Source organism: Meriones unguiculatus, chromosome 4 (assembly GCF_030254825.1).
Source record: "Meriones unguiculatus strain TT.TT164.6M chromosome 4, Bangor_MerUng_6.1, whole genome shotgun sequence".
NCBI classification, from domain to species: Eukaryota; Metazoa; Chordata; class Mammalia; order Rodentia; family Muridae; genus Meriones; species Meriones unguiculatus.
In genome coordinates, this window is record NC_083352.1 from 37399731 (window position 1) to 37412266 (window position 12536).

The following is a 12536-nucleotide window of genomic DNA, read 5'->3' on the forward strand; positions in this document are numbered from 1 at the left end:
CACAGGTGCATCACAAAACTGGACACATTTCCAGCTGACTTGAAATTCAGAGAATGTGATGTCAGCTGTCTTTGCATAATGAACTACCTCTAAATAGGTCTATTTACTCCATTGGTGGGTCAGACATGTGGGGTCATCTGGAGGTTCTGCTCTTCTAGCCTGGAGCACTGGTGGAGGGGCGAGCCAGCTGGTACACAGCCTAGGAGTCACTACATTTTTACCCTCCAAGGAGCTTGGGCCTCTTCCCATGGCAGTGTCAGGGATGCAAATTCATATGCCCTTTTTTTTTTTTTTTTAAAGCTTTTGCTGTGTTATAGTTGCCTCCAAGGAGCAGTGTGCATTTGCCTGTGTGGGGGTGGGGAGAGAGTTCAGGGATTTTGGTTCAATGTTTACGTTTGTGTGTCGGTGTGTCTGTGGGGTGCCCTAAGTAGCTAGAAGACATTGGATCCCATGGAGCTGGAGACACAAGCCATTGTAAACCACCAGATGTGGGTTCTGGAAAGTGAATTTAGGTCTTCTGGAAGAGTGACAAATGCTCTTACTGCTGCGCCATCCCACCACCACCACCACCACCACCCCATGCCCTACAAGATGGCTGTTTAATAGTAAGTATAACTCGTTTGTTTAGTCTTTTAATGACCTACCATAATTTGGCAGAATAAACACATCAATCAGTTTTTGGTGGATCATAAGGCTGATCACCCAGATCAGTAGAATGTAGCGATGTTACTAAAAATATATTACAGTTCCCATTTCTGATCCTGGGGATCTATAATACTTATAATCTGCCCCTTCCTACTGAGTGGGGACTACATTAAAGGATACAGAGAACTGATATTTTTGTTTGCTAGTTATGAAGTTGATAATATAGCTCTTAGCCATATAATTTAATTTCAACTTATATACTAATATTATAAAACCTACAAGAAAGATTGTTAACTCGGCTGGGCTTTGATATCTAATATTAGTGACTGGCAAATTATTAAAACTAATGTCTCATGACCCCAAAATGCATATAGGTTAGTTAAGCTTTTTGAATGCTAAGTGCTAATTCACTGTATTTGTTGGAGGCAGAGAAAAATTGATCACTATGGTCTGAATGTTTAAGTCTCCCTCCGAATACCTATGTTGAAGCCCAATTACCAGTGATTGGCTCTTAGAAGATATGACTGCAGGAAAGTAGTAATGGCATTGGCAGAGCCTGTATGGGTAACGTTAGCACTTCTTAAAAGGGGCAGGAAGGCTAGAGATGGCTCATTAGTTAGGATTTCTGGCTGCTCTTCCAGAGGACTGGAGTTGATTCCCAGTATCCATAGATTAGTTGCTCTTCCAGAGCACCAGGATGAGCTTTTCATTACCCACATAGCAGCTCACAGCCACCTGTAACTCCAGTCCCAGGGCGTCCAACACCTTCTGCCTTTCTTGGGAACTGCACCCAGGCAAAACACCCATACACATAAAAATAAGGGTTAAAAAGGAAATTTAGGGGACTATGAGCCAGGTGTGGTGGGGCAAAACTGTAATCCTAAAATTAGGAGAGTAGGAAGATCATTTCAAGGTTATTCTCAGCTACACGGTGAGTCTGAAGACAGCCCAAGCTCCATGAGACCCTGTCCCAAGGGAGGAGAGAAGATTCTTCACACCCAGAGAGAGGACACAGCAGAGGAGCCGTCTCTGGACCAGGCATCAAAGTACTCACTGGAACCCTTATGTGCTGGAATGTGACCTCCGCCTCCCCTTCCTCCAACACTGTGAGAGAGAAGCTACTCACTCTATAGTATTTGTTTTAAAAGCCTTAAGGACAAATACCAATGATGAGCCAAGACTTAAAAATCTGTCTCCAAGAGAATCATTATTAAAAGTCAATTGCTTTTATTGTAAAATACACAAAACAGAAAATTTACCATCCTAACCATTTTCACAGTGTAGTACTAAGTACATTCAATGTGTAACTATCACTCCTATCCATGTCCAGAACTTTCTATCAGCCCATGTTTGTATAGAAACTCTGCCATCACACAACTTGCCATTCCCTCCTCCCCACTACTCCTTCACATTCAATTCTGTTTTGTTTTCACTAAATTGACTATTCTAAGCCTTTTAGAAATGGGATCATGTATTTGTCTTTTCCTACTAAGCATTTAGCATAGTATCTTTAAATTTCATGTTATAGCATGTATTCCTTTTTTTTGGGGGGGGGCTGGATAATAGTCCACTGTGTATGTGCAAGTGCTTGTATAACATTTTATCTGTTAATAAACTCTTCGGTTTGTTTCTATATTTTGAGTCCTATGAATAAAAATGTTATGAATCTGGATATACAAATATCTGAGATGCTGTTTTTAATTCTTTTGGGTATATATCCTAAAATGGATTAATATAATTCTGGTTCATATAACTCTATTTAATATTTTCAAGGAAATACCATAGAATTTTCTGTCCTGCTGTTTTATATAACAACTGTACAAAAGGCTTCCAATTTCTTTGAGTCTTTGTCATCTTGTTATCTTAGTTTGTTGCAAGAGGTATTTTTAAATAACTGTCCTAGTGGGGCTAAACTGTACCTCATTGTTTTATTTATTTTGTATGTCTGATGTGTAGGTACAGGTATATCATAGCAAAGTTATGGAGATTACACGGCAACTCTGAGGAGCTGGTTCTTTCCTTCTACTGTGGAATCTGGGAATCAAATTCAGGTTGTCAGGTTTGCTTTGGAATTATTTTTACCAGCAGAGCCAGCTCTCTAGCCCTAGGATGTTTTACTGTGTTCTGGGATCTAATTTTGGTCATCTGGCAAGCACATTTATCCACCAGACCTGGCCATCTCAGAAACATTCACTAATTTTGACTTGTATTTTCTTATTGCTGTGACATAACACCATGATCAAGGCAACTTATAATAAAGCATTTAATTGGGTTTCCAGCTTCAGAAGGTTGGTGTCCATGATGGCAGAGCAAAGGTATGGTGGCAAGAAGAGAGAGCTCTCTTCTTGATCCAAGAGGCAGAGAGGCACACTGGAAAATAGCACAAATCTTTTAAGACCTCAAAGCTCATCCCTACTGACACACTCCCAACAAGGTCTCACCTCCTAATCCTTCCCAAACAGTTTCAGCAACTAAGAACTAGGTATTTAAACACATGAGCTTATAGAGGCCATTTTCATTCAAAGCCTCACACTAGTGAACTTGCTGTGCGCTCAGCTATTTGGATCTCCTTTGTAGAAATGTCTACTCAAACACTTTACATCTATCCTGGAAATTGGTGCCAAAATATTTTCATTAAGTGAAATTCTTTCTTTCAGCCAACACAGTGAAAAAAAAGTCTCTCTTTGTTTAAAAAAAAAAAGTAATCAGGACCAAGAAAACATAAAATGCATTGTTCAAAATAAGAGTTCTTTCTTGAGTGTAATGGCTGTGGTTGTGAGCATACACACACATTTGATTGGAAACCCCTGGAGACTTAGTGAAGCTCAACTCTGGGTGTGTCTCTGAGGGCATTTCCAGAGACATGATGTGGGCTCTGATCTCATCAATGGAGTGATCCTTGATGGATTCACAATATGCTGGCATTATTAGCAGGTAGTGAAAGGGAGGAGTTGAGGAGGGAGGTCACTAGAGGTCCTTCTCTAGGGTTATACGTGCCCCTGGCCTCTTCCTGTAGGCCACTTTCTCCAGCTTCACATTTACATGAACTGTTCTACAGTGCCATGAAGGACTGAACCCTCTCAAAATGTGAGTCAAACACATCTTTCCTCTTTGTGTTAGCCATTCTGTCACAGCTCTGACAAAACACTTCAGTGGTGGGCCCTGGGCTATACTGTTAAGTCTGTGCTAGCTTTCGCTGTACTTTCATATAAGTGCTCTCTGAGTACTTATCACAGCTGTAACTACACAACGTTAAAGGTATAAGACAAATTTATTTGGATTAGGGTTGAGGTCAGAAGTCTCAAATCGAGGCAGATTTGCGTTCTTTCAGGGTAGAAGCCATTCCTTGCCTCTTTTCAGCTTTCCAGAGCTGCATGCATTCCTTGGCTCACTGACTCTTCACACATCACTCGACTCTTCTGTGGAACAGCTCCTACAATTAACTCACCTGGAAGTTTTTTACTTCTCCCTTTTATAAGTGCCCTAGTGACTACAGAATGGATTCCTGGATCATGTAAATTTACATGCATTAGCTAAGTTTCCCTTGCCATATAAACTGACATATTTATGTGCTCTGGTGATTAGAGGATGAAGTTTGGGAGTGGGGTGTCATTCCTGCCCCCACGATGTGTCCAAGAGTTCAAGAAGAAATTAGGGCACTCAACAGTCTGTAGAGATCATTTCTATATTGCTTTCATGTGCACTTCCATCATCAGTAAAAGGGCCTTTCTTCATATGTCACCTGACCCTGATGTACATTAACTTTGCTTGAACTGTATTCCCCCTCCCCCCCCCCCCCTTTGACACGGAGTCTCATGGAATAGCCCTGTCTGGCCTGGAAGTCACTATGTAGACCGGGCTGGCCTTGAACACAGAAATCCCTCTCCCGAGTGCTGAGATTAAAGGCACATTGCCACCGCGACTGGTTTGTGTGAAGAGAGGTTTGCTGAAACAAAACGCCACAAAGACAGAGCCGCCCTCTATTTTTTTTTTTTTTATTATTGTCTTGTTACAGAATTACAAGAACACAGCGTTTTTGCAGGAAGTCAGCCCTGATGCCTAAACCTACCGCTCCGACGCGGGTATCCGCGCAGACCATGCCCTGGACAGCGGACCGGCCTCGGTGGTCTCCTTTCTACTTGCCTCCTAGTCTTCCAGAGGCCCCGCGGAGAAGCCGTCGCCCTTGCAGCGCCCGCCAGCCCTCGGCGACCCAGTCTTCTGAAGACACCAAAGCCAGGAACCCCGCCGGCATCCTCTTCGGAGGAAACACGGTCCCGGCGTCGCCCCGCCTCTCCACTTCCGCCCACTCCATTTCCGGGAGCTCCCGCCAGCCGGCGCCGGGGGCAGCCTCGAGCGCCGCGGAGGGGGCCCCGCGGAGGTGGAAGTGCGCGTGCCCGAAGCGAGCGTGGACCAGCACGCCCGGCACGGCGAGGCAGTCGGTACCTGCTACCATTCCCAGGTGAGCGGCCCCCGGGCTTCCGCATCCGGTCCGCGGCCGGCGAGCCACCCACTCCCGCGGTCGGGGTCGGTTTCCCCCGGATCGGAGGCTGAGGGAGGCGAGCACCCAGAGGGTGGGTACGACCGGACCTCCGCCAGGTCGCAGGCTGCCCTCGGCCTCGCCCGCCGCTCCCTCGGGCGGCGTGGTAACCGTTACAAAAAAACGGTAGCCGGCCGCCACCTCCCCCCGCGCCCCACCCCCCGCGAGGACGCGAGAGGTGGCTCGGAGTCGAGGTCGGAGCCCGCTCTGAGGTGCGGCCTCTGCTGCCGCGTCGCCGGGTGCTTGAGCCCGAACCCACGGCCCCGAGGAGCCGCCTTTTGAGTGCTACGTCCCAGAGCCTGGAGAGGGTACTGACTGGGGTCGTGGACGAAGCCCCACATCCGTGGAAAACAGGTGTTCAGCTTGGGCCAAGATTTTTGTCTGCCCAGTTTGGAGCCCTGTAATACACGTCGGCAGATAAGGAGTATCACAAATGTACAAGATGACGTTTTTAATCCCAGGGTATTTGTGTGTTCTTTCCGGTGTGTTGTGAAAGCACCGTTATTTCTACGGCTTTCTCTGTTTGAGCAAACATCAGCGTCCAAGTGACTTCCAGGTTGTTTGACAGCAATTATTCAGGTCTCAGGAACTCTCCTGATAACGTTGTAAGAGAATCCTGACTATCCTATAAAACCCATCGTTTTTCTTACTTAAATTCCTATGTAAATTGAATGACGGCCACCTTGATGCAAATTTTAGCGAAAGAACTGCTAATGGGTGAGATTGTCAGATAGGTTTTCCTGGAAATTAAGTTAAATCACCTGTTTAAGTGTTTACAGCCTCCCTCATCCGTCAGAAATTCTGACTATAAACACCTCAAAAAATGTCACATCCACTAGGCAGTGGGCCAACTCTGATGAGAGAAAAGAAAAATTATCAAAGCCTGATGTTTTTGTTCTGTTTGCATAGGAAGCAAAGAGCAAGAACCTGGGCTAAGGCTTAAGCCTCTAGCCTCCTTTGTGGGATAAACATTTTCTTTAAATGTTTACCTAATTTTTGTAGGTCTTTTTTCTTTTTAGACACTGGGGATGTAAGTGTGAACAAGACATCAGGAGCTCCCATTCTGCTAAGAATGGTCACACCTCCTTCTCACTCCATCCCCTCCTCTCCATTTTTTCAGAGACCGTTGGTCTCTAGAGCGAGAGCTTGCGTGATCCTCTCAATTCAGTTTCACTTGTGGCTGCCATTATAAGGACACACCAACTCTAGCCAGCTTGGAGAGGAGACTGCTGTTGGCTAAGTTTTAGACAAACCTTCTCTTCTGGTTCTGCTGTTGGACCCTGGAAATTAAGTAGACAAGACAGCATCTGTGTAGAGGGCCAGAGGACAATTTCAGGCATCCTTCATCGTTTCACTTCACTTTTTGAGAAGTGGCCTGGAACTCACCAAGTAGACTGGCTAGCCCTACAGAGTCCTAAAGATCCACCACCTCAGCACCAGCTTTACAAACATGGGCCTGCCCTCTCCCACTCCCAGGTGGATTCAGTTTAGGCTTGCAAGCACTGCGCTGTTTCTCTGTCTCAAGTTTAGGCTTTTTTTTTTTTTTTTTAAATCTCAATGAACCTATTCCTGAATGTAATTAAACATGTACTTGAGTGAGATGTCACATGTCTGTCAGTACTGAGTCTGAGCAAACCATCATTAGGAACTTCTGGTATGACAATTGCTTTTTCTCCTTAATAAGTTTCACTAGATTTGTGTGTGCATATGCATGTTCACTGGTACTTGTGGAGGTCAGGGGAAAACCTGGAAGCGTTAGCTCTCTTCTTCCACCATGTGGGTCTCAGGGATCAAACTCAGGTTGGCAGGTTTGGTGGCAGGCCCCATCACCTGATGAGCCATCTCACTGGTCCTAAAATTACTTTCTGTTTATGGTTAAGGTATGCTTATTTCTTTAGATCCTGTAACATATCTCATAATTTTGTGTTTTTTGTCCAGTATGAGATTCTTCAGTTTCAAGAAAGTTATCTTCCTTTAAGGCGATTACAATGTCGTCTCAGGTTTGTTTAGTGCAGCCGCTATCCGTTTGGAAAGCACTTATCCTAGATACTGCTCATAACGCTTGAAACTCCAGTACCATTCAATTTAAATTTCCACTCAATTCTCTTCTTATATTACCATTCGGTAACAGCTTCTCATCTCCATAGACAAGTGACATTTTAAAGATTTATTTATTATTTATATAGCATTCTGCCTGCATACCAGATCTCACTACAGAAGGTTATGAGTCACCATGTGGTTGCTGGGATCAAACTCAGGACCTTTGGAAGAACAGTGAGTGTTCTTAACCTCTGAGCCATCTCTCCAGCCCGACAAGAGACATTTCAAACTCATGAATAAGAAATATGTTTAAAAAAAAAGAAATATGTTTTATATCAAGGCCCACTGTTTAGAATATACATATAACTGATAGAAATAAATGTCCTGGAGCATTACTTAAGATGTGTCATGCACTCCTGACTTTTATACTACTGTGCTTTACTTTAATGGTTAGCAAGGCCTACTGAGTTATCTTACGTTGGGTTTTGACATGATTTACTATAATGCTTTAGGTTGTGCTTTGAAACTGTTCTTTGGAAATTGGAAGAAACATAGAAATCATTGTAATTGCAAAGTTATTAATTAAAAGTGACGGAGGGGCATGAAACAACCAGCTATTTCAGGCCTTTATCTGTTGTTTTCAAAGGTAAATTATCTTACAGAAAAAAAAAAACCGATAAATTTGAGGAGGAAGAGCTAGTTAATTGAGTTAAAAGGTATCAACCATTTGAGTGGCTATTTTGATTTTTTTTGTTCTTTTTTAATGTTAGTGGCTGGAATGATACCAGTAATATTCTGGGGACAGGCTCCTGCCCAAGCTGTAATTTCCTCAGTCTCATTCCTTTTCCTCATATATTTGTACTCCTAGATTTTTAGTGTACGCCTTTCCAACCCATCCGCCATGACTTTTTCTTTATATATGTGCCCACTGAAGGCTACAGCATTGTTTTGTGTTATTGTTGCTCATTTAGTCCTGCTTTTTTATCCAAAATTATTTTTATAGATCTCAATTTATCCTTTTTATGTGATAGTAATGACATTTTACTTACCCATTTTGTCTTAGACGTTAGTAGAGGATGTTTGTAACTTGTTGCTGATCCAGAGCTTGGAGTGTGCTTTTTTTTTTTTTTTTTTGGAGTGTGCATTCTTATACATGGCCCTGGATCACACAGCCAGGAAACGTGAAGCCAAGGTTTATGCCTCGGTATGCCTGGCTTGGTTTTCCCTTTTTTCATACACTAGGCATGTTTCCACTTATTTTATGTATGTCGTAGTCATCATAGCAATGGGAAATGTTTAAAATGCACTTAAGTCTCTTCTAGCAAGTCAGCTTTTAAGTTGTCTCCCCTCAGCTTTTTATTTAAATACGTTCATGTTATTCTTGATCCACTACAGGTAACTGTATATGGTTTTTTTCATTCATATATATAACTATATCAGGTCTACAAACTTTTCAAGTAGATTACATAGTAAATATTTTGCTCTATGGTCCCGAGTCTGTTCAGTCTCTCAGTAGTAATATGAAAACTGCCTGAGGCAATATCTAAATCTGTGAATAGAGCTGTGTTCCAGTAAAACTTATCTGCATACATATAGCATGCCAGATGTGGCCCTGAATAATAGTTTGCTGGCCTGTGATCTAAATATTTTAGAGAAATAATTTTACTCCTGCAGCTTTTGTCTATTATAAGTAATTCTGTGACTACCTTCATTTCTATCTTTTATGTTTTTATTCTTATAAATGTCTGCTGATGAAGTTGTGATTCACAGAATCTACGGCTCTTGTATGTCTCTGAAAACAAGTTGTCAGGTGTCTTTTAAAAGACATTTCAGGGGCTGGAGATATGGCTCAGTGGTTAATAGTCTAAACTGCTCTTGCAGAAGCCCCAAGTTGGGTTCCCATCCCACACTGTGGTGCCTGTTTTCTCACAACAACCTATGACTCTAGCTCTAGGGGGCCTGACACGTTCTGCTGGACTTCACAGGCACCACACTCAGGTGCACACACACACACACACACACACACACACACACACACACCACTGGATTTCACAGGCACCACACAAAGGTGTTCTTTCTCTCTCTCTCTCTTTCTCTCTCTCTCTTTCTCTTTTTCTCTTTCCATGCTTCTGCTGTTTGTATCACTGGTACTAATGCCTTATACAAAAATTTTAGAAGACAACTCTACCTCAGATCATAAATATATTTGTAGTAAAGAAAACATTAAATCTCTAAATTGAACTTAAATATCAAGTCTTTGAAATTTAAAATATTTGCTGGGACTTCACCTGACTTCTACTGCAAGAAGTTACTATTCATAAAGTTAGCTTTGAAGCAACAGTACATGTTTCTGTAGTGGTGAGTTCAAATCTGTGAATGGAAAAGTCTCCTTTCCATTGCCCTAGAGTCTACTTCCTTTGTTAGCTATCCTGGTCTTTGAATAAAAGTAATGAAAAGTGTCCTCTTTTAGAAGAACAGTTTGAGTGCTGCAGAGTCCCAATGAAAGATATATTAAAAAAAGATAACATATCTTTAAAAGGTATATTATCTACACTTGCTGTTAATTGTTTTCATAAGGAATAAAAAGTATTCATACTATTATCTTTTAAAAAATCATTTTAGCTTTATAAATTCTGTGAGAGAATGGACTTTGATATCTATCCAGATAAATGTGACAGCTAAAACTGAACTTGGTATCCGAGGGGATTCCATCTTTTTTGTTTGTTTGCTAGAAATCAAGATCTCTACCTCTAAATTATACTCCCAGTACCACTCTAACAGGTTGAATTTGAATTTGTAAAGAAGGCATTAATATATGCTAACATTTTGAAACTAATATCTTGAATGTTAATAGAGGTATAAATGCTATATACCATAATGCTTCTCCATGATGTGTACTGTTTGAATCTAGGTTTGTGCTAAATTTTTAACTAATTTGTACTTTTCATTGATGTTTACTTGGCTTGTAAAATATTAAATTTCCTGGTCATTATATATGACATTTGCAAACCTGGTTTTAAATTATACTTCATAGTTAAGTATTTCCAATACCTAACAAGTTACACCTATAAGTGTGTCAAGGACATCATCCAGAACACTTAAACATTGTTTATAAACTTAAAGGTTTAATCAGTCTAATTCCCTTAAGCATTTAAAGATAGGTTACAGTCCACATTTTACAAGTCTAAAGGCAGGAAGTGTAGCTCAGCCTCAACACTGCATACTGCAAATAAGTAAATGAATTTATGTCTAGCAGGGTATGGTAGTGCATGCCTTTAATCCGAGCTTCCTGAGGCTAAGACAGGCCAGTCTCTTGAGTTTGAGGCCAGCCTGGTCCACATAGCAAGTTCCAGCTAGCCAAAGCTATGTAGTGAGACCATGTTTCAACAAAGCAAAAAATAAAATTTATTTCTAATATGTAAGAAGGCTTCAAAACCTTAAAGACAGAAAAGATTACTCTGGTGATAAAATGTGTGAATACATAATTTTTACATTGTTAATGATAAAAATTTTATTACTCTTAAATTATATCCATACTTTTCATGTCTTCTTTTGGGTTGTAGGGACACTTAACAGGAAATAAAAATTTATTCAGTGTGTCCTGGCCTCTGTAGGATACACATTATGTAAACTTGTAATGCCCACTTTACTCTGCTGGAATAAATTTAAATACAGTAAGCACATTCTTGCTTGGTTGGCTGCTTATTAACAATGGAAATGGTTGTATGTCTGTTCCTCAACATAACGTATGTCCCTTTTGATTTAAGGGACTTATTGGTGGCCTTCAGAGCTCCTGCAGAATTTTTCATTTATATAGTATTTGTTTTTTAATTTGTACAGTACTATCCCTTTTTAACTTTGACATGGTTAATCTTGGTTATCAATTTGATCGGGTTGATAAGTACCTAGATCAGTAAGAAACACCTCAGTGTAATTGTGAGCGCATTTCTGGAGATAATAAATAAATGAATGTAGGTGGCAGCATCCTACTGGCTTAAAGCAACCCTCTTTACCAATGGAATGCAAAGGCCATTCTCTTCTCTTTGCTTTGTCTCCACCATAAGATGTGCAGCTCTGTTTCACAACTCTGCCTTCGGTGATGGGCCATGTGCCAAAATAATTCATAAACTTCCCTCAAGCTATCCTATGTTAGGTAGTTTCACAAGAGCAAACTTGTTCCACTGCTCTATAAAGGCGTATTTGATTGTTAAGCTGGCAATACTAAGAGGCTGTGATAAGACGCTTGGTTTTCTTTGCTTCTTGCAATAACTTTAGCTGCCTTCATGACTTCTGATTGTTTTGTTGTTGTTTATTTTTCACAGCTGGGTACTTGACCTAAAGGCATGCCTGTGGAGGCCAAAAAATTTGGATCTATCTGAAGCTAGAGTTACATGATGGTTGTGAAATATCTTGTGAGTGCTGGAAAGAAACCTGGCTCCTCTGAAAGAGCAGTAAGGGCTCTTACCCATTGAGCCATCTCTCCAGCTCCTCCCTTCTTTTTCGTTTGTTTTGTTTTTTGGTGTTTTTTTGTTTTCTTTTTGTTTTTGTTTTTTGTTTTTTGGTGGTATTGTTTTGTTTTGGTTTTTTGGTTGGTTGATTTTTTTTTTTTTTTCTAGACAGGGTTTCCTCTGTGTGTAGCCCTGCCTGGCTGGAACTTGTTTTGTAGACCCAGGCTAGCCTTGAACTCACAGAAATCTGCCTGCTTCTGCTTTCTAAGTGCTGGGATTAAAGGCATGTGTCACACACATCTTGGTTTTTGCTTTTAATGGAGAGTAGGATTAGAAACTAAAGCTTGAGGTAGGACATGGTGACACATGCCTGGCCTATGAGTTCAAGGCCAGCCTGGTCTACAAATTGAGTCCAGGACAACCAAGGATACACAGACAAATCCTGTCTCAAAGAAAAAAAAAGGAAACTCAAGATTATCAATAATAATGTGGTACTGCTTCTAAGTTACTATGATAATAAATGTAATACTTTTAAAGTATAGTTATAGTAATATTTTCAGTTTAGTTCTAATTGTGTATACTATTAAGATATTTTACATGAACTTTAAGAATCATTGTAAATGTGCATAAACCTATATGTTAAGTAATTTAAGGTCTATAACAAAACAGTGTCCCTACTCCATACCAGAAATAACTCCCTAGAAGTTTAATTCATTTCTTCTAATGTTGAATTTCATGTGTCTAATTTTTTTTTTTTTAGACAAATGGTGGCCAACTGTAAGATGTCTTATATTAGACCCCTTTTAATGCAGTGAGCCATGTATACTTTTCTGCAGTAGTATTTCCTGTGTTATGTCATAGCTTGT

The 12536-nt window shown here is 40.9% G+C and overlaps 1 protein-coding gene across 1 annotated transcript in view; it reads left to right on the forward strand.

The window, feature by feature from the left end:
* The first annotated feature begins 4948 nt into the window (after positions 1–4948).
* Cfap97 (cilia and flagella associated protein 97) overlaps positions 4949–12536 on the forward strand; it is a 34294-nt gene continuing 26706 nt past the window's right edge. The window contains exon 1 of the mRNA XM_021650756.2: positions 4949–5104. The gene's annotated coding sequence lies outside the window, so the exon portion shown is untranslated. The remainder of the gene's footprint in view (positions 5105–12536) is intronic.